Source organism: Lepidochelys kempii, chromosome 4 (assembly GCF_965140285.1).
Source record: "Lepidochelys kempii isolate rLepKem1 chromosome 4, rLepKem1.hap1, whole genome shotgun sequence".
Classification (NCBI taxonomy): Eukaryota; Metazoa; Chordata; order Testudines; family Cheloniidae; genus Lepidochelys; species Lepidochelys kempii.
In genome coordinates, this window is record NC_136383.1 from 9,200,285 (window position 1) to 9,220,425 (window position 20,141).

Sequence of the window (20,141 nt, forward strand, 5' to 3'; positions counted from 1 at the left end):
CTAGCACAAATCCAGGTTTTCTCACCCTCCACCCCCCCACACAAATTCACTCTCCTGCTGGTGATAGCCCATCCAAAGTGACAACTCTTTACACAATGTGCATGATAATAAAGTTGGGCCATTTCTTTATTATCTTTATTATTTATTAACTTTATTAACTTACTATATTTATTAACTTTATTATCATGCACATTGTGTAAAGAGTTGTCACTTTGGATGGGCTATCACCAGCAGGAGAGTGAATTTGTGTGGGGGGGTGGAGGGTGAGAAAACCTGGATTTGTGCTAGAAATGGCCCACCTGATGATCACTTTAGATAAGCTATTACCAGCTGGACAGTGGGGTGGGAGGAGGTATTTTTTCATATTCTCTGTGTATATATAAAGTCTGCTACAGTTTCCACGGCATGCATCCGATGAAGTGAGCTGTAGCTCACAAAAGCTCATGCTCAAATAAATTGGTTAGTCTCTAAGATGCCACAAGTCCTCCTTTTCTTTTTGCGAATACAGACTAACACGGCTGTTACTCTGAAAAGAGTTAAGAAGCAAATTTCCTGCCTGTTGCTGTACCCAAAAGGTGACAGGTTCCATGGTATGGTTGTGGCGACAGGTAGTATCTCATGGTTCTCAGGTTTGTCTCTTTCATTGCATTTAGCCAGCACAAGAGAGCATGACCAGTAACTAGTGTGAACTCATTTCCTAGGAGGTAGTATTGCAGACCCTCTATTTCCCATGTGACAGCCAAGCACTCTTTTTCGATCACTGAGTATATTTCTCAGGGGGAAGAGTTTCTCGCCCGATACAGGCTATCGGGTGTTCTTCTCCATTTATCTTTGGAGAAAAGACCACCCCTAGTCCTACCGCCTGTGTGTCTGTTTGTAATACAAATTACTTTTTGAAGTTCAGGCTATACAGCACTAAGCGTCTTCAGAGTATGGTCTTGAGTTTTTGAAAGGTACTTCCGCAGGTCCACAACACCTGTCTTGGGGTGGCATCCTAGTTAAGTCAATAGCGGGAATGCTATGGTGGCAAAATGGGGTATGAACTGGCCGCATACACTTGCCTTTTGGTCATGGGGGCCTTGTATACCTGTAAGGCATGAACATTATCCACTAAGGGGCAGATTTGTCCTCCACTGATTCTGTCCCCCAGGTAACAGGCTTCATCCTTTCCTATTGCACATTTAGTGAGGTTTGCCGTTAACCTGGCTTCTGTCAGTGACTGGAAAATGGTAGCTAGTTTGTCCAGATGGGAGTCCCAGTCCTTGCTATCGAGCAGGGTAGCCAAACTTACTTACCCTCGAAGCACATAAGACAATCTTCAGAAGTTTGAGAGTTGGGGTGTGCCTGCCAGGGCTCAGGCCTTCTGGCCTACGGGAGGCACCTGCTGGGGCTCAGGGTTTCAGCCCCACTCCTGCTGAAGCCTTGAGCCCTGGCAGGTACATCCCATGGGGCTGAAGCCCCGAGTCCCCCCCTCTCTGCTGGGCAGAAGCCCCTACTTCACCACCCTGCTGCAAGGAGGAGGTCCCGAGCTCCCCTCTGTCCAAGTCTGGTAGATAGGTGTGGGGGGGGCCTCGCGAGCCACACTTTAACTGTAAAAGAGCTGCATGCGGTTCACAAGCCACAGTTTGCCCCACCCCTGCTATAGATAACTACGTCATCCAACTATGCTGCCACATATTGACTGTGCTGTGGGAGTAATTGGTCCAAACACGGAAAAGTAGCTGCTGTCCTGTGTAACCCAAAGGGCCTGGTGTTAAAATTATATAGGCCAAAGTGGTGTAGAAAAAGCCATTGTCTCCTGGGAAATCAGCCTTAAAGGGATCTGCCAATACCCCTTCGTCAAATCCAAAGTGGTGGTATATTAGGCTTCTCCCAGTTGGTCTAAGAGTTCATCCACTTATGCCATTGGAAAGCCAGCAAATTTAGAAACTGTGTTCGCTTTTCTGAAATCTATACAAAAACGTAGTGAGCCATCAGGCACTGGGACCAGTACAATACGATTCCTCCAGTCACTCTGGGATTCTTCTGTCATCCTGAGTTGTAACATGGTCCTGATCTTTCACGATGGCCCCCTCAACTTGTTGGGGATTGGTTGGAGCCTTTCCCATATTACTTTACTGGGTTCTGTATTAAGGCAGTGTTGTGCCAGGAACATCTTCCTGGGCAAAGCTGAGAATACCACCAAACTGCTAAAGTTTGCAGTTGCAGTGCCTATTCCTTTTGCTTATGGTTTAGGTTCTTTCCGAAGGGTACTGAGCCTCCTTTTAAGCAGTCATGAACTTGGAGTTGGAGTTCCGGTTCCTCAAGATACAGTCTGATAAAAAGATTTCCCCTGGCTTTCTAGGGCTTCAGTAAATTTACATGGTAAATTTGTTTCTTTTTCTTCCCTGGTTGTCTGCTTACATAGTCCACAGTCCTCTCTTTATCACCTCGTAAGGGCCCTGACCATTAACTTTGATTCCAAGCTTGGAAGAAGCAACAGGACAGGACAGCCTAGCTGAAAGACGCACATCCATACTCCTTTATTGTACTGTCATTGTTGTTGGTCCTGTGTTTTCTTGACATTTTCTCTAGAATATGCCCCTCCAGCCTCTCATGTAACTTTAAAACATACTGCACTATGTTTTCTGCCCTCAGACCTTGACTTTCCCAGGTTTGCAATACCAGGTTGACTATGCCCCTTTGTTGTTGTTTATATAGCAGTTTGAAGGGAGAAAAACCCTGTTGTGGTTGGGGCACTTATTTGATGACAAAGAGTAAGGCTGGGAGTAGTTGGCTCCAATGTCGGGGATCCTGGGTAATGAATTTCTTGAGCATCATCTTAAGTGTCTGATTGAATCTTTCTACTTGGTTATCTATGGGTGGTACAGAGAAGCGCACAATAATTTGATTTTTAATAGTTCCCATACTTCTTTCATCAGCCAGAATGTGAAATTTGTCCCCTAGTCAGGACCCCTTCGGGAAACCCTACCCATGTGAAGACCTTCAGCAATTCATTAGCGATAGTCTTAGCATTCTTAGACCACAGTGATATGGTTTTCGGGTGTCTGGTGGCATAGTTCATGATGACAAATACATGCTTATGTCCAGAGGCTCTCCTCTTGAGGGGGCCTATAATGTCAATTCATATTCTTTCAAAGGAAGCATCCACCAAAGAGAGGGGTACTAGTGGAGCCTGTGCAATTCCCTGAGGGGCTGTTAACTGGCATTCAGGTCATGATGCACATAAATTCTCAACTTCCTTAAAGACCCTGGCCAAAAGTACTAGGCCAGGATCCTAGACTGTCTCTTGTGCTTCCCAAGATGTCCTGCACATGGGGACCATACCAACCTTGTCACCCTTACTTCTGTGCTGCTGGTGGCGCTGTCTTCAGAGCTGGGCATCCAGCCAGCACCCGTTGCTCTCCAGCCACCGAGCTCTGAAGGCAGAGTGGAGAGCGGCAGCTGCTGGCCGGGCACTCAGTTCCGAAGGCCAGTAGCAGCAGAGAAGTAATACCGCACCATGCCACCCCTGCTTTTGTGCTGCTGCTGGTGGCGGCGCTGCCGTCAGAGCTGGGCACCCGGCCAGCAGCTGCTGCTCTCCAGTTGCCCAGCTCTGAAGGCAGAGCAGAAGTAAAGGAGGCAATACCACAACCCCCCACAATATGCTTGTGACCCCCTTTTGGGCTGGGACCCCCAGTTTGAGAAACGCCATGTACTTTTGTATACTTTACCAAGCAGAAGGTGTTCTCTAACCACAGGACTTCCTGGGGAAATCACACTGGCATAGAATATTCAAATGGATCACACTTTCCAGAGTCTCACTGAGCAAAGCATTTCATGAATTTAATCCACTGATATTTAATTGACCCACATTTTCCTGAATACAGCGCTTCATTCGTTGTAACCTATGCAAATGTAAATTAGAGCCAAAATATTAGTCAAAAGGACCACGCATGTAGATTTCTTTCTTAGGCTTTTTACAAAACCTATGTAAATTTAGCAATTAGCTTTCCTTGTTTTTAGTTCTGTACCAGGAATCAAATTTCTTCTTTCTACATAACACTTTTAGCTTTTTGTCTTTACAAAATGGTAGACAGACCCTTAAAGGAAGACATGCCTAATCTTTATACCAATTTCTCTTATTCTATTTACTCAAAGTAATGTATATCTTCATAATCTTTTATATTTATTGAAAAGTAACTCCAGTTGATTTAGCTGCAAGGGGCCTGTTATTTTAAACTCTGTAACACCAGTTTACAGGATGTCATTTGTAAAGTGTGAAGATTTTGGGGGTCAGTATAATATCCCCATTATTTACAGAGGAATTTTACAATAAAAACATAAAAGTTTGAAAAGACAAGCTATAGTTTTGCAACTGCATGAAGGCAAGTGGTAAAGAATCCCACCTGACACTGTTATCTGAAGAACTATGTCCCCACACAACACCCTCCTCCTCCTTTCTCCTAAACTGTCATCTTTTGCAGTTTTTTCAGCAAAAGAATATTTTACTCATAGGATTAAAATTAAATAAAATTAGACATGTTTAAAAACTATAATAGTCCCAGAATTTTAAAAATAACATTAAGCATGTGTTTTATATTTTTACATTACACCCTAAATATCTGCCAAGAACAGGAAATTGTTAATTATTTAATTATGGAAATCAAGTAAATATATCATTCTGCAATAGAGAGACAGGCCCTTCAAATACCTCAAGTGTAGCAAAGTTTTGCCTAAACAAACTGCAGATTTGTTTGTTTGTTTGATCAAAATCCCCTGTAAAAATAATTTACACAGATACAGTTTATACTAGGTTCCTGGGGAATATTAATATCGTACAAAATCCTCATTTACAAAAGGATTTTTAAAAAATGTAAAAAGCCATGTGTGATGACGCTGCCTGTGGGAGCCAGCTGAGGTCACTCAATCAGGGTGAACTGCAAACAGAACGGGGCAGACAAACCCCAAACGCTGGTGGATATTCCAGTACTTAGATTTACCCAGCCAGCCCAAAACAGCTTCTATAGCACCTTCCCGGGTACTCAGAAGTCCAAATAATGCAGTCCCCTTAAAGTACCCAGCCTTAGGCTTCCATCCAGACACACAGGTCAAACATAGGATGATAAATTCTGAAAATCTCATTTCATCATAGAAAAGAAAAGGTTCTCCTGACCTCAAAGGACCAAACCCCAGACCCAGGTCAAATAATAACTTAGATCTTACCCCAAATACACGCTCATGGTCAATTCTTGTTAACTAAACAAAATTTTTTTTAAAAAAGAAGAGAGTGTTGGTTAAAAGATCAATACACACACAGACTTGAGATCAATTCTTGAGGTTCAGATACATAGCAGAAATGAGCTTACAGCTGCCAAAAGTCCTTTTAGAAATAGTCCGTAAGTTATAGTCCAATGTCCATATTCAGGGTGACTCTAGTCAGTGACTGGGGATCTCAATCCCTATGGCTCAGGGTTTCCCCGTCTTGAAACCCAAAGCAGATCTGAGTTGAAGAAGGATCGTGTCCCAAGGTCTTTATACATTTCCAGCAGCCGTTTGGCCTGAGAAAACAATAGGCTTGACTTTCCTTCTTCCAAACATTGCGGCAATTAGCACAGGATAATTTATCCATTAAACAGTTCAGACACAGGTTATCACAACCTTCAAAGAGACATAGACAATAATACTATTTCACTCAAGTATCTTCCTAAATACTAATACTCCTTTTTTTTTTTTGGATCTTTGAATCAAAGCTATAGCACTAGACAAGACTTGTTTACTTACATCACAAGACCTGAGCAAACATCTACCCTTCTATCTCTAACAATGCAGGCTTGCATTTCAAAGCTCTATTCATTTACATATCTTCCTAACCAGGCTCTAAAGTTCAGCCATGAGTGAGGTCAGTCTGTGAGTTAATTAAGATTTCAGAGTAGCAGCCGTGTTAGTCTGAATCTGCAAAAAGAAAAGGAGGACTTGTGGCACCTTAGAGACTAACAAATTTATTTGAGCATAAGCTACGCTTTTGTGAGCTACATCTCACTATGAAGTGAGGGGTAGCTCACGAAAGCATAGCTTATGCTCATACTGAGATGTAGCTCACGAAAGCGTAGCTTATGCTCAAATAAATTTGTTAGTCTCTAAGATGCCACAAGTCCTCCTTTTCTTTTTGAGCTAATTAACTCTTTCTGGCCCTGTCACCTTTCAATGAGATATTACATTACACTCATAACGTCATGACATGTCATAGCTTTCTAAAGTTTCAAAGGGTCGAGATAAAGTAAGGGCTTGTGAATATACAAAACCTATAAAAGCAAACAGTATACATATCTGAATATTAGATTCACAATAAAAACAATTTTAAAGAGACTAGCCAAGGCTTTCTAATTGTTTAAAGGACAGAGATAAGAATGCTGGCATATATTGCCTCCCTTCTTTTTTTGTCCCTATATTTAACTTTTATCTGAAAAAACATGATCCACCCTTCAAACGAGCAGGCATGCAGATTCCTTTATTTACAAAATCTAAGTAAATTTAGTAGTTAGGCTTTTATCCGTTGAATTCTGGACCAGGATTAAATTTTCCTCTTTCTACGTAATTCCTTTAGCATCTCTCTTTAAAAAATGATAGACCCTTATGAAAGACATGCCTAACCTTTATATCCATTTCCCTTATTCCATTTACTCAAGGTAATGTATTTTTTCATAGTCTTTTATATTTACTATTAGCTTAAGCTGTATCAGGAGGTGAAAGTAAGCCGGTACCCCCCGGTACTGTGTACTGGTAAGAGCCGGTGCGCCATACCGGGACCGGCTTTCCCAGACGGCAATTTAAAGCCCTGGGGTAGCGGCGGTGGGGCTGCGTTGGGGATTTAAAGGGCCCTGAGATCCAGCCGCTGCTACCACCCTGGCCCTTTAAATCTCCACCTTAGCCCTGCTGCTGAAGCCCTGGGGTAGCGGTGGCGGGGCTCTGGCAGGGATTTAAAGGGCCCTGGAGCTCCAGCCCCACTACCGCCCCAGCCTTTTAAATCCCCGCCGCTGCTACCCAAGGGCTCGGGCAGCAGGACTCAGGCAGGGATTTAAAGGGCCCCAGAGCTCCAGCTGCCACTACCCCCCGGGGCCCTTTAAATCCCAGCCTGAGCCCTGCTGCCCGAGCCCTAGGGTCGTGGCGGGAGGGCTCTGGCGGGGATTTATAAGGCCCCGGAGGTCCAGCCGCCGCTACCACCCCAGGCCTTTAAATCCCCACCTGAGCCCTGCTGCCGAAGCCCTGGGGGAGCAGCGGCAGGGTTCCGGAGGGGATTTAAAGGACTGGGGCGGAAACGGTGGCTGGAGCCCCAGGGCCCTTTAAATCCCCGACAGAGCCCGGCCACCGCTACCCCAGAGCTCGGGCAGCAGGGCTCAGGCAGGGATTTAAAGGGCTCGGGGCTTTGGCAGCCGCTACCCCAGGCCCTTTAAAGCTCTGCCAGAGCCACAGGGTAGCAGTGGCAGCTGGGAGCCCCCAGGACTCCTCAGTGATTTAAAGGGCCCAGGGCGCCACTGCGGTTGTGGCAGCTGGAGCCCTGGGCCCTTTAAATCGCCCCTGAGCCCCAGGGTTCCCAGCCGCCTCTGCAGCTGGCAGCTCAGGGGTGATTTACAGGGCCCTGGGCTCCTAGCCACCACTAGCGCAGCTGGAGCCCTGGCCCTTTAAATCAAGATTTAAAGGGCCCGGGGATTTAAGGCCCTGCCTCTTCCAGTTAAGGCCACGCCTCTTCCAGTTGAGGCCACACCCCTTGCTCAGGACTCTGGCGTACCGGTAAGTCCTCTAACTTACTTTCACCCCTGAGCTGTATCAGAGGCACCTTAAATGTTGTAACATTTTAAAATGACAAAGTTTAAAAAGTTAACAAAAAAATAAACAAATACAAATAAAAAAAAAAGCACCAACATCCACTCTTTCCTTGTCTTTCCCAAAAGAATTAAGCATACGTTCATACCAAATTGTACACTATTTTATAAACTGCCTCAAGTATTCATTCAAGTTATTTTTGTTCTATAGATAAGTCATTCACACATGTTCACACTTGTTTTTCAGCATTATTTTATACCACACACACACAGCCTAACGAAGGAAATCTGTTGCCTGTCTGAAGTCAGTGACGATCTGAGATTGTTGAACAACAAGCTCAATTGGATTTAATAAAAGATCAGAGATTAGTACAGCACTATACAGAATACAGAAAGAATAGATACATTACCACTCTTTATATAAGACGAAGAACTGGTTCTGTGTCCCTTTTTCATGGTAACTGTTGGGATGCATGGTTTCATTTCACAACTAAGTTCCAAAAATTCTGTCATTATATAGGGATTTTAGACAAAAGCACACATTTGCCAAGAATATTCTGCCAGAACCATATGTTATGATGTTGGGTTTTTAAATATACGTACATTCTCAATTTACCTGATTGATGTGTGAAGGCATAATTGTTTACAGATGAGAGGGCCAACATTCTTCAAGATAATATCTCTCAGTGGGTCCTTCTTCCCCCATAATCATTCTTCCCTTTGGGTCCCCAATAGGAAACATGTGCTGTAACAATCATCCCTCATCAATCTCCCAGGTTTATAAATGCTTATATATATATATATTTAAGAGAATGGTTCCAAGTATATCTGGAGTTTTATAGACATGGAGCTGCCACGGATTATGAGATACAGCCTAATGCATAGAATTCCTGAATAGGGTTACTTACAGGTTAAGAACCAGTATTCTGAGCCTTAGAATTGAACACACTCTTCGTTAATAACATAAAGATTCTAAAGAATAGTTAATATATATAAATTAATCAAATATACAGAAAGAAAAGGACTAACAGGACTGATATTTACTAACCGGTACTAACAAATCTAATAGTGTAAAACTGGTTAATACATCCATGTATGAGATAAAATGCAGGCCTAGCTTAAACTATTTTATGTAAAAAGAGTTGATAAAACTTTTCACTACTTCTTCCACAAACTATACCTTTTTTGTTAAGATAAACCCGTCAGTATTTAAGGTATGGAATGTAGACTAACTAAATTAATTAAACTTGGATTTAATAAATAAATAAAATGGGAATGATGTATTAGGGAAAATTATATTTTATTATCTGAGGGACAGTAGATGCGTTGCATATTAAGAAAATTTTGTTATGACACAGTGGCCAGACTTTTAAAGGTAACATGAAAAAACAGAGCATGAGGATAAGAGAGTTGGTCTGGATTTTTAGGGCCATTCTAACAAAAGTTTGAAATCTTTATTTAGAAGAACATTTTTGTATACATTCATTGTTAGTTGTCATGCATTAACAAGGGTAAACGCATGTCAAGTAAATAACAGTTACAAAGGCATCAGGAGGAATGAGTACCCATATTGGTCAAAACTGCAAGACCGGTCATTTATGACTGAGATGAAAAACTCTGAAATATAACCAAAAACCTTCTTCCTACAGCCTTGGTGACAGTTTATAGGGTTACCTCAAAAAGCAACAAGAGCTTTTGTTTGTTAGTATCCCAAGACACACATTGGACCCTAAAAGAACAGCAGTGACTAAACATTAAACCTAAAAAGTACAGCAACAGCAGTGCAAGACTTCAAGCCCAAAGCTTTTATTTTCTTTTGATAAAAAGCCCCATTGTATAATAAAAATTCATCCTCTTTACTTTTGTAGCAATATTTTATGGAGCTATCGGCAAAACAAATACTTTTTTACATTTTATTTATCACGTTGAAGCAGCCCCAAAGAAAATTTCCTTCCCTTTTATAAAACTCAAAGTTGTACAGTGCCTTTAGACCTGAACCTCTAACACACCGCCTGCTCCCACCCCATCTCTCAAACATTTTGATTGTGCCTTAACCAAAGGGGAATAGGTCCACTAAAATAAAAATGACATTACAGTGTTTAAGAGATATACTATGCCAACCCTTAAAAAAATACAGGTTGCTTGTTCTGAAGTTTTGCCTAAATGATTTAGACAATATGAAAACAAAAAATAAACAAAAAACCCCACAACAAACAAAAACTTCTCTAAAGGCAGTTTAGAAAGTTATGACATATGCCTCTTACTAGGTTCATCACTTGTAAATTGTAAAGAAATCTTTAGATTCTGGGGTACAGTCTAAAAACCCTCATGTTTGGTACAATGGTGTTCATAAGGTCTGTGAAATCAACTGACCTGAAAGTGGTTCTCCAGCTCCTATCCAGTGGCAGGACCATATAGAAGATAACAACCTCCTACTGCTACCAGTTACTCTATTAGCTCAAGTAGTACAGGACTGTGTTATGGATATAACAATCCCATCCTGCTGATGACCCACCACATGGGGGGGTCAATATGGTTCCATTGGATGAAATTTTTGTTTTTCCAATTTTTAAGGTTGCTTTTTAAAAAAAAAAAATACAGGAAATTACATTAAAAAACCCACCAAAAAACCCCTACATTAAAAGGACATTAAGGTTGCAGAGTCAACACTCAAAAGTTAGGAAATAATAAAATTAAGGTTACCCATGTGCAACCTTAATTTGGCCCCCTGTGCATCTACATTATATGATTCAGTCTGTAACCACAGGATCACACCCGATTTTTTCCACAGGACCCCTACCTCATTCAGTGCACAGGACAGACAGTGTTCTCCCCGAATAGTTCTTTTTATCCTCATCATTCAGTGCCTCCTGCATTATTTACTTAACACCATCAAAATGCTGCTCTGAAGACATAATTATTAATTTCATCATTTGCTTTTCTATGGTGCACTCATCTTAATATCTTAGTACTTTACAAGCATTAATTAATGTATTGTGGGGTGGGATTACTGGTTTCATTTGACTCATGGGGAATTTAGGCATAGACATAAAAACCAGAATGGTCAGAGGTGTCCATTAACTCTGGTTACCCAATTTGAGACACCTAGGGCTTGACTTTTCAGAGAACTTAGCATTTTAGAGCACTTTATATATTCAGAGCCAGCTCCCATTGACCTCCATCACAGCTCTTACTGCTCAGCACTTCTGCAAATCAGATCTCAAGTTTCTTACATTGGGAACCCAAAAAATGAGGAACACACAATCAGTGACCACCTTTAGAATTTCTAAATATAACAGATGACGATTTCCTAAATCAAAAAGTGTTGCATCCAACACAGAGGAATTCTATATTAGACCTCATCTTGACAGACAGAGGAAGTGATCAGAGAACTAAAATTAATGGTAACTTAGGGTATAAGTGAGGACAAGTCAGAAAAACGAATTCACTGTTAAGCAAGTGAGGCCAGGACTTAGGAAGGCCCTGTGTGGTGATACTAGGACAGCACAGCGACTTACAATGATTCTTCATGCTTGAGTGGCAACAAGGTACTCAGGGTGCCACAAAAGAAGATATGGGCCTTGCCTTACAAGCCACTGCAGCTTCCTATCTCAGAAAATGCTAGCACAGGCTTCTACCAGCTCAGGCAGACAGGATGCTCGGTTGATGAGGCTGCTGCCAACAGATGACGATGTTCTGCATTCAAGTCCCTCGGGTGGATATTTACAAAGCCAGAGAGTGCAAATGTCCAAACTGGCGTCAACACAACCCTCACCACATAGCCAGTGTGTCTGGACCTGCTGCACAAACACCTCACCAGGAGACCGCCATTTTGACCTACAAAATGGCAGACTCTGCAGATCAAAATGGTGGCCTCCTGGTGCGGCATTTGTGGAGCAGGACCAGACACATTCAGGGACAGACAACATCGTCTCATGGGCCAAACTGGCCTGCTGGACCCACGCCCCTTCTGCTGATGGAATGACCCCATTTGGGGTCATGACCCACAGTTTGGGAATCTATGCATTAAAGGGTTAGAAAACATGCCTTACAGCAATAGATTCAAGGAGAATCTATTTAGTTAGGTTACCAAAGAGAAGGTTAAGGGGTGATTTGATCAGAGTCTATAAATACCTACATGGGGAACCAATATTTAATAATGGACTCTTCAATCTAGCAGAGAAAAGTATAACACGATCCAATGGCTGGAAGCTGAAGCTAGACAAATTCAGACTGGTAATGAGGTGTAAATTTTTAACAGTGAGGGCAATTAATCATTGGAACAACTTCTAGGGTCCTTGTGGATTCTCCAACACTGACCATTTTAAAATCAAGAACGGATGTTTTTGTAAAGTAACTGCTCTAGGAGTTATTGTGGGGAAGATCCATGGCCTGTGTGACACAGGTGGTCAGACTAGATGATCACAGTGCTCTCTTCTGGCCTTCAAATCTATGAAAAGTTTGATTTAAGTGACTTGCCCAGCACCACACAGAAACTCTGTGCAGGGTTAGAATCCAGTTATCCAGGACAGCATTGAAACCATCCTCTCCTGCCTCATTCACTACACATCTTCCAATGACACAGACCTCATCACCATCTGGGCCAAGTCCTTAGGAAGCAGGATACTCCTACTGTCATGCAAGCGGGCCATGCTTGCTCTCCTGCTCTAGAAGGAGGACCTCTGCAACCTAAGGAACTGGCAACCAGGCTCACTCGCCAGCACAGACTACAAGGTTGTAGCAAAAGCCATCTCACTGAAGCTGGGGTCTGTGCTGGCAGACGTGATCCATCCCTATAAGACCTACACTATCCCGGGCCAAACCATCGTCAATAATCTCTGTCTGGTCCAGAACCTACTTCATCGTGCGTGTAGGGATAGCCCGTCGCTCACTCCTGTCCCTGGACCAGAAGATCAGGAAGGATCATGAGGTATCTTGTAGGCACATGGAGGGCAGTCAGCTTCAGGTCCCACTTCACGGGCTTTCTCCAGCTGCTGTACATCTCTGCTGAGAGTCTGATGAAGCTCACCTGGGCCTTGACTGAACCTCTCACCTTCAGGAGAGGGTTAAGTCAAGGCGGCCCACTGTCCAGCCAGCTGTATACCATCAGCATTGGGGTTGGTGCTTTGAGAGCTGGACTTGCGGGTGGTCCTGTCAGCATATGCCGACGATGTGCTCCTAATGATCCAGGACCTAGGAGACCTGGTGAGTGTGAAGGCTTGCCAAGCTATCTATTCAGCAGCCTCGTCCACCCGCATCAACTGGGCTAAGAGCTCGGGCCCCCTCCCACCCACGCTCCAGGCCATCCGATGGGGAGTGGATCCACTGCTCTATCTGAGCGTGTGTCTTTCTGCCACCAATCACTCCCTGCTGGAGAATCGGAGCAATCTATAGGCCAAGATGGCTGAGTGGTTGCAGAGGTGGATGTTCGGTGCCTTAACCAACTGGTCCTGTCAACACTCTGGCACCAGCTCAACACCCTGAGCCTGCCCCTGGGAACCCTGGTCAGCCTCCAGAAGACAACCCTGGAGTTTTTCTGGCTGAGGCTGCACTGGGTCTCTGCAAGGGTCCTGAGCCTCCCCCTGGAGGTGGGCAGACAGGTCTACACCTTCCACCTTCAGCCCCTGCAGAGACTCCTCTATAGTGCAGGTACTCCGGCATGGAGCGTGCTGGCACATTCCTTCCTCCCCCTCCTCCATGGGCTCTGATATAACCAGCAGCTCTTTTATCTCCGAACCCGAGAGGTTTTCCCCGAGACCCCTCTAAGCCCCTGATCTTCTACCAGGACCTCTTTGGGACCTGGAAGCTGATCTCGGCAACCAGGTCTGTAGCAGCTGCCAAGGGGGAGGACCTCCTTGTGGAGCCCAGGCAACACAAGCCACATCTGAGTGTGCAGGTAGCAGAGTCTTTCTTGGTGCACCGTAGATTGGTCCTGGCTCGTACCACCAGAGTCGGAGACTTCCTGGACTACAATCAGAGGGACTGGGTGGACCCCATGCTGCTTAAGGCTGTCCACCCAGCATGTCTCATGTCACATGCTTCAGGAGGTGAGGGAAGCCTTGCCTCCTGCTTCTCTTGCTTTCCTTGAGCAAGTCCTATGGCAGGGTGCTCCCCGCCCAGCTCTTACCGTTGGCCCTCCAGAACTTGCTATTTGGCCCCTGTCCCATGAACCTCTCCAGCCACCCCTGGCACACCACGTGAGCCCGCTTCACAATACCCAGCCTGTCCACCTCTGAATCGTGCCCACGAAACATCTGTATGTGCTCATGCTCCCTACTATTCACTTCCTCGCCCTCAAATCCCACCTCAACAACAAGTCGCAGGACCTGTTTCCACCCAAAGAGGTCAAGGAACCCTGGTGGGCCAGTCTGTACTCTACTGTAGTCCCATGGCCCACCAGAGATATTAGTAGGGCCCATGAAATACATTTTATTATTGTGGATTTTGTATTTATTATTTTCTGATTTCATTCTTTTCCATTTTAAAAAATATTAATTCTGTCTTCTTCCGCCCCAGGGCTACAGCAGAGAGGCAGAGGAATCCTCTGGCCCCAGGGCTGTGGCGGGAAAGCATCTTTTATTTATTTAATTTATTTAATTTATTTATTTTTATATTGCTGGATTTATTTTTTTTTAATCGCTGGATTCCATGTTATTATTTTGATTCCATCTGTGTTCTCGTTAACACAGATTTCATGTGGCCCTATATTAGTTGGTGGCGCCTTCACGGATCTGTGAGCACAGGTGTGTACCTGGCGTGATTCATGAACTTCCCCGAACACCTGCCCCTTTTGCAGAGAGAAGGAGACCCCGGCGCACATCTGTGTAGAGTGTGTCAGGCTGCAGTCCCTCTTCCAGCTCCTCTAGAACTTCTTGCTGAGGTTCTGGCTTCACTTTTCCCCGCACCTCCTGATCCTGGCACACCCCATCTGTGGTCCCACAAAGTAGCGGGACCTGCTCGTCAGCCTCCTTCTGGTGCTGGCCTATTTCTGGTTCCTTGCTCATTCACACCTCCAAGCAGAGTTCCTCAGGGTGGTGTCCACTGACTCCCTGGAGGCCTTTGGGAGAAGTGGGCACTGTCAGGGGTTCTGCTCGATGTCCCCCACCGGATCCCCAACAAATAATGCAGGGGTCCTACAGACAACAGCCTCCTTCACTGCACAGTCCTGATTCACTCCCTGAGCACCATCCATCACCTGCGCTGAGTGAGGTGGGAATCCTGTGGGAAAAACAGTGTGTGCCCATAATGCATATGCATGAGAGGGCTGAATCCAGGTTGCAGTGGCAACTTCAATTCTGACTTTCCCAACTTCTGAGTGCTTGACTTTGCAATCCTAATGATCTTTTAATGTCAACCTTTTGTGTAAAAAGAAAAGGAGTACTTGTGGCACCTTAGAGACTAACCAATTTATCTGAGCATAAGCTTTTGTGAGCTACAGCTCACTTCATCAGATGCTCACAGTATGCATCAATAAATTGGTTAGTCTCTAAGGTGCCACAAGTCCTCCTTTTCTTTTTGCAAATACAGACTAACACGGCTGTTACTCTGAAACCAACCTTTTGTGTGTAATTTCCTAGATCAAAACCAAAAGCAAACAGAAACCTACTTTGCTAAGTGGAAATCTTTAACACTTACCCGAGGTTCCTTCCCATGCACTCGTGCTCAGCTGCCAGGATTGACTGCACTGCAGTGGAGTCTCAAACAAGTCCTAGCCTGCGGAAATGCTGGACCCCCCATTCACACGTTGCCCATCCTCCTCCATTTCAAAAATCTGGAGGGCTTTAAAAGGGAGGGTGCCTTCCGGTCTCAGTGACCCCTGGGTAGTGGAGCTCACAATTGTGACCAGAGCCGTCAGTGTCAGGCATTGCGTGACGGCTGCTGGAGGACTGTTAGGATACACTGACACTTTACAGCGCTGCAACTTTCTCACTCAGGGTGTGTGAAAAAACACCCCCTTGAGCGCAGCAAGTTTCAGCAGTGTAAAGCGCCTGTGTAGATAGTGCTGGTAGCTACACCCCTCATGGAGGTGGTTTTTTTAGAGCGCTGGGAGAGCTCTCTCGCAGCGCTCTGCTGCGACCACACAAGCCACGTTAAAGCGCTTTAACGTTACCAGCATAGACTAGCCCTTAGCTGATATAAGTAATGCAGCGTCTACGCTTGCAGCGTCGACTACAGTAAACCGACAGCTCAAAACTAACAGGGGAGGTGGTGTGACTGCATCAGTGGGAGACAAATATAAGCATAGCCATGTGCACAACTAAGTCGATGCAAGGCAGCTTACATTGACCTAACTTTGTATCACAGACCAGGCCGTGTCTAAAGTGAGGTAGCTAGATGACGTCAGCACTATACCCTCAACCGGGGTGACCTCACCTAGTTTACGTTGCAGTAAAACTAAAGTTTCTGGTTCATGCAGCAGGAGACTAACCCTTCTCTTTATTTTACCTGCCAGCGCCTGCTCCTTAGCCTGGCTCCTTCTAGCATTGCAACCTGTGATTGTGGTCACAGCGGGTATGTCTACATTGCACTAAGAGACCCACGGCATGGCCACACAGCTAGTCCAGGTTAAATGACCTGGGCTCACAGGGGTTCAAGCTGTGGGGCTAAAGACTGCAGTGCAGATGCACAGGCTGGAGCCTGGATTCTGAAAAACCCACAGGTGGGTCTCAGTGACCTGGTTCCAGCCCAAGCCCAAACATCTACACTGCCATTTTTAGCTCCTCAGCCCAAGCCCAAGTCAGCTGAGCCAGACTTGGGCTTAGTGCTGCAGGTATTTTAATGCAGTGTAGACGTACCCAAAAGGCAGCACAAAAGAGGGAGGAGGGGCCACCAGAGGGCAGAGCTGCAGGTTTGCTCACTACAAGGTCCAAGAGCTCCTCTCTGCTGCTGCTATGAGAAGCAAGACAGGAAAGGGAAAACAAAGAGGGAGAGAATGAGAACATAAGAAAGGAACATGGACAGTGTTGACAGGGCAAGAAAGAAAAAGGAAGAAGGAAAAGAGGGTAACACTTAGAACATGGATCCCTAAAATGCCTGCATCCTCTGACCTGCAATGAAAATAAAGCTTTACATTCATAGTTTCCATAAAAGTAATTTTTTCTACCGATGCATACACTAAAAAGCAGGTGACATTTCAGTGATTGTTCTACAGTGCTAACACAGCACACCCAGGGATTCACTATAACATCCTGTCCCTCCATGCAGGGAGCGAGGAGGCACCAATATCTTCATGCCTGTTGAATTTTCCAGAGGTCCTCCTACACTAGAGAAGAATAGTACCTCATACACCAGAGAAAAGTAGTACCCTTTTATCATTACTCAAGATACTCAGGTCCAAGTTTCCAAAGTTAATATAACTTGTCAAGGTTGTGTACTAACTAACCTCCAACTAACATTGACCTCTGCTTCTCTGTGTTTATATTTAGTGCTAAAGTGTAGTAAACACCAGGTTAATTAACACAACTCCCTCAAGGCCATGGTCTAATGATGTAATTTTCTAGTGAAGACAAGGCTGTGCTAATACCCACTCAGATGAATAAACCCTACACTTACACAGTCTTTTGGAAGGAACTTTTCTCGGGCACAGATAAACACAGATCTGCCTTTGCTTTAGATAAATTTTGGTATGACTACTAAGCCAGACCCCCCCCCCCCCCCACAAAAAAAGAAGTCATATACTGAAGATCTTCTAGATTACAACACAGTTCAATAGGAGAGCCTGCTTGAATTAGAGCTGGAGGATCACATTCTCTTTAGCCAGGAAGGGTTTTTGAGGTACTTTCTTAGGGAAGTGTCCACTATTGGGGTTTGACAGTAAGTATATTGAGATCTCAGATAAACAAGCTCAGTTGATCTATTGATGGGAAGTAAAGTCAGCATAATACAGAAAGGTCAATAAGTTACCAATCAGGAGAATGATCTTGCAGTGGCTACATCTTCCCTGTTGCAAATTATGAGCTCAGTTCCACTCATATTTATTTTCCCTTTATGACAGACAGAAAATTCCAGATTCCACTGTAGAACCACAGAACTTACGTACTTTTTCTCATCTAGTTTTATACATCACATTCCCAGGGTCAGTAGAGACACCTGCATTAACTGTACCTAGCACACAATCTGTATTTTGCATACCTCAACAGGAGACAATTTGCTTCTGACAGTTTAACTGCTAGTACATTTCTACAATAAAGATTAGCATGACTATAAAACGCAGTATTCTGGAAGATTTTAACCAGCTCAGTGCACTAACACTAGGTTAACACTTATCATGAACTAATTATATAGTTGCATAGGTTCTGTTTTTCCCCTCTCTTTTCAAAGTATCATATTGGGCAGTAACCATTAAACCTGAATGTGAACCTTAGAAGTCTATAAATAATTTTGCATCTCTGAGACACAAAGAGCACTAAGCTATCAAACACAAGCAAAAATGAAAAGTTTAAATCTAGACCATATTATTCACTGCTACGCTGTTGACAGCTGCGTCTGCCTTTTCTGTTACTTTTTCAGCTGTACTAATTAAAGAAACCCCAGGACCAGATAGGATTAGTTTTATAGGGTGATAATCAGAGCCTTCTTACTAGAGATTGCACATTTCAGACATAAGGGTCCTATTGTACTACAGGAAATACCTTAACTTAACTTTAAAACTACCATTAGTTCTTAAAGTCTGGCATACTAAAGTATGAAAATTTGCCTAGTTTCTGATTTATTCTCCCCCCTTATGATATTAATTTCAAGTAACAAAGATTACTCTTATCCTTCAGACTTCATCTAGACAAATTTGAAGTACCAACATCTGAATCAACTTCCTAAATGGCAATTCTGAAAGCAACTAGACAGATAATCACATACATGCCAGTGCCAAAATTAAGGAGTGATTACTTAGATAAGTATTAGAAAAAACAGAAATCATTCCTCAAGGATTAGTCACACATGATACTTCTGCTAGCCTGTAATCTAAAGCACACAAAACCCTTTGCTCCCCGTAGATAAGATTCTGAAAAGTGTTGAGCTATATTCTAAGACGGGAGTTGCAAGAACTCAACACCGCTCAGAATTTGACCCAATGTAGTCTAACAATCAGACGACAGAATGCTAATCCCACTCAAGTCACTGCAAATTTTGCCACTGATTTACAGAGTAAAACTGGGCCCTAATTTGCCTGCACCCTCAAAAAGAATCTGAGGATACCAATTATAAGGAACATGTGTCAACAAATTCACAACTCCTCTGGGTTCTTAACACTACCTTGGGATAAATTATTAATATCTTCTCAAATAGACCATTTCGTTTCTCAATTCCTCTGCTTGGCCTCGGCCCTAAAGAGTTCTTTCTACACAGAATCCCCTCAAAATCAATGGAACTCTTTGCAGGATCAGGTACTTATAGGAGTCCACTGCATACATTTCTTCATTCTTCTTCCCACTTCCCCGCCAAACATAGGAGGCCCCCAAATTCTTCTCCATAAATTTTATAGGTGTTTCACCATTGACTTTAGGAGTTTGGGAGTGAACCCTACATCAGCAGATGAAAAAGTGATTCACAAATAAAAGATAGTAGGCTGCTGGCTCCCACTTTTCACAGAAGAACTTCATTAATTCACACTACTGAAAGTTATCTATTTTTGCATATTAGCAAGTAAAGCAAGCAATTTAAAAAAAATCAAGATGTACATGGTTTAATTATTGTAACAAGTACAATTTAGGTATGAATATTCTTACCAATACCTCACAGTACATTAATAAATATACTGTAGAATACTTCATAAAAACAACTAAGTCTTAGCATCAGGAAAATAAGAAGGATGATCTTTTGTGCACAAAACTGACAGTCAGGTGATCTGGATTCTATTGCCAGCCCTTTTCTTAGGCAAACCTCTTAATTTTGCACATGATGAAACTAAGGCACAGAATGATTAAGACAATAATAATTCTTCCCTACCTCAAGGGGTTATGTGACCAAATTAATTGTTTGTAAAGTGCTTTGACAGCCTGAGATGGAAGGTGCTAGAGAAATATTAACGTGGAGACCTCTCTGTTACTAAACATTTGCCAAAGGAAAATTTTCGGGGTTGCAGATTAACAGAGTTAGTGAAGATCTACTGCATATGCAAATAGCCTCTGGCAGAATGTGGCATGTGGTGAGAACTATTTTTAAATCACTACAACACAAAAATTAAAATATGTAAATTCCACTTAAAAATAACAATTCAGCAAACTTTATATTACCAGGGTCTATTTCTCCCAGGGTTTGGTAAATGTTGCAGCCAACTGTCTCTTTATTATATTCAATCTTGTGTTAGTCTCACAAGCATGCTTTTTTTGAATATATTTACAT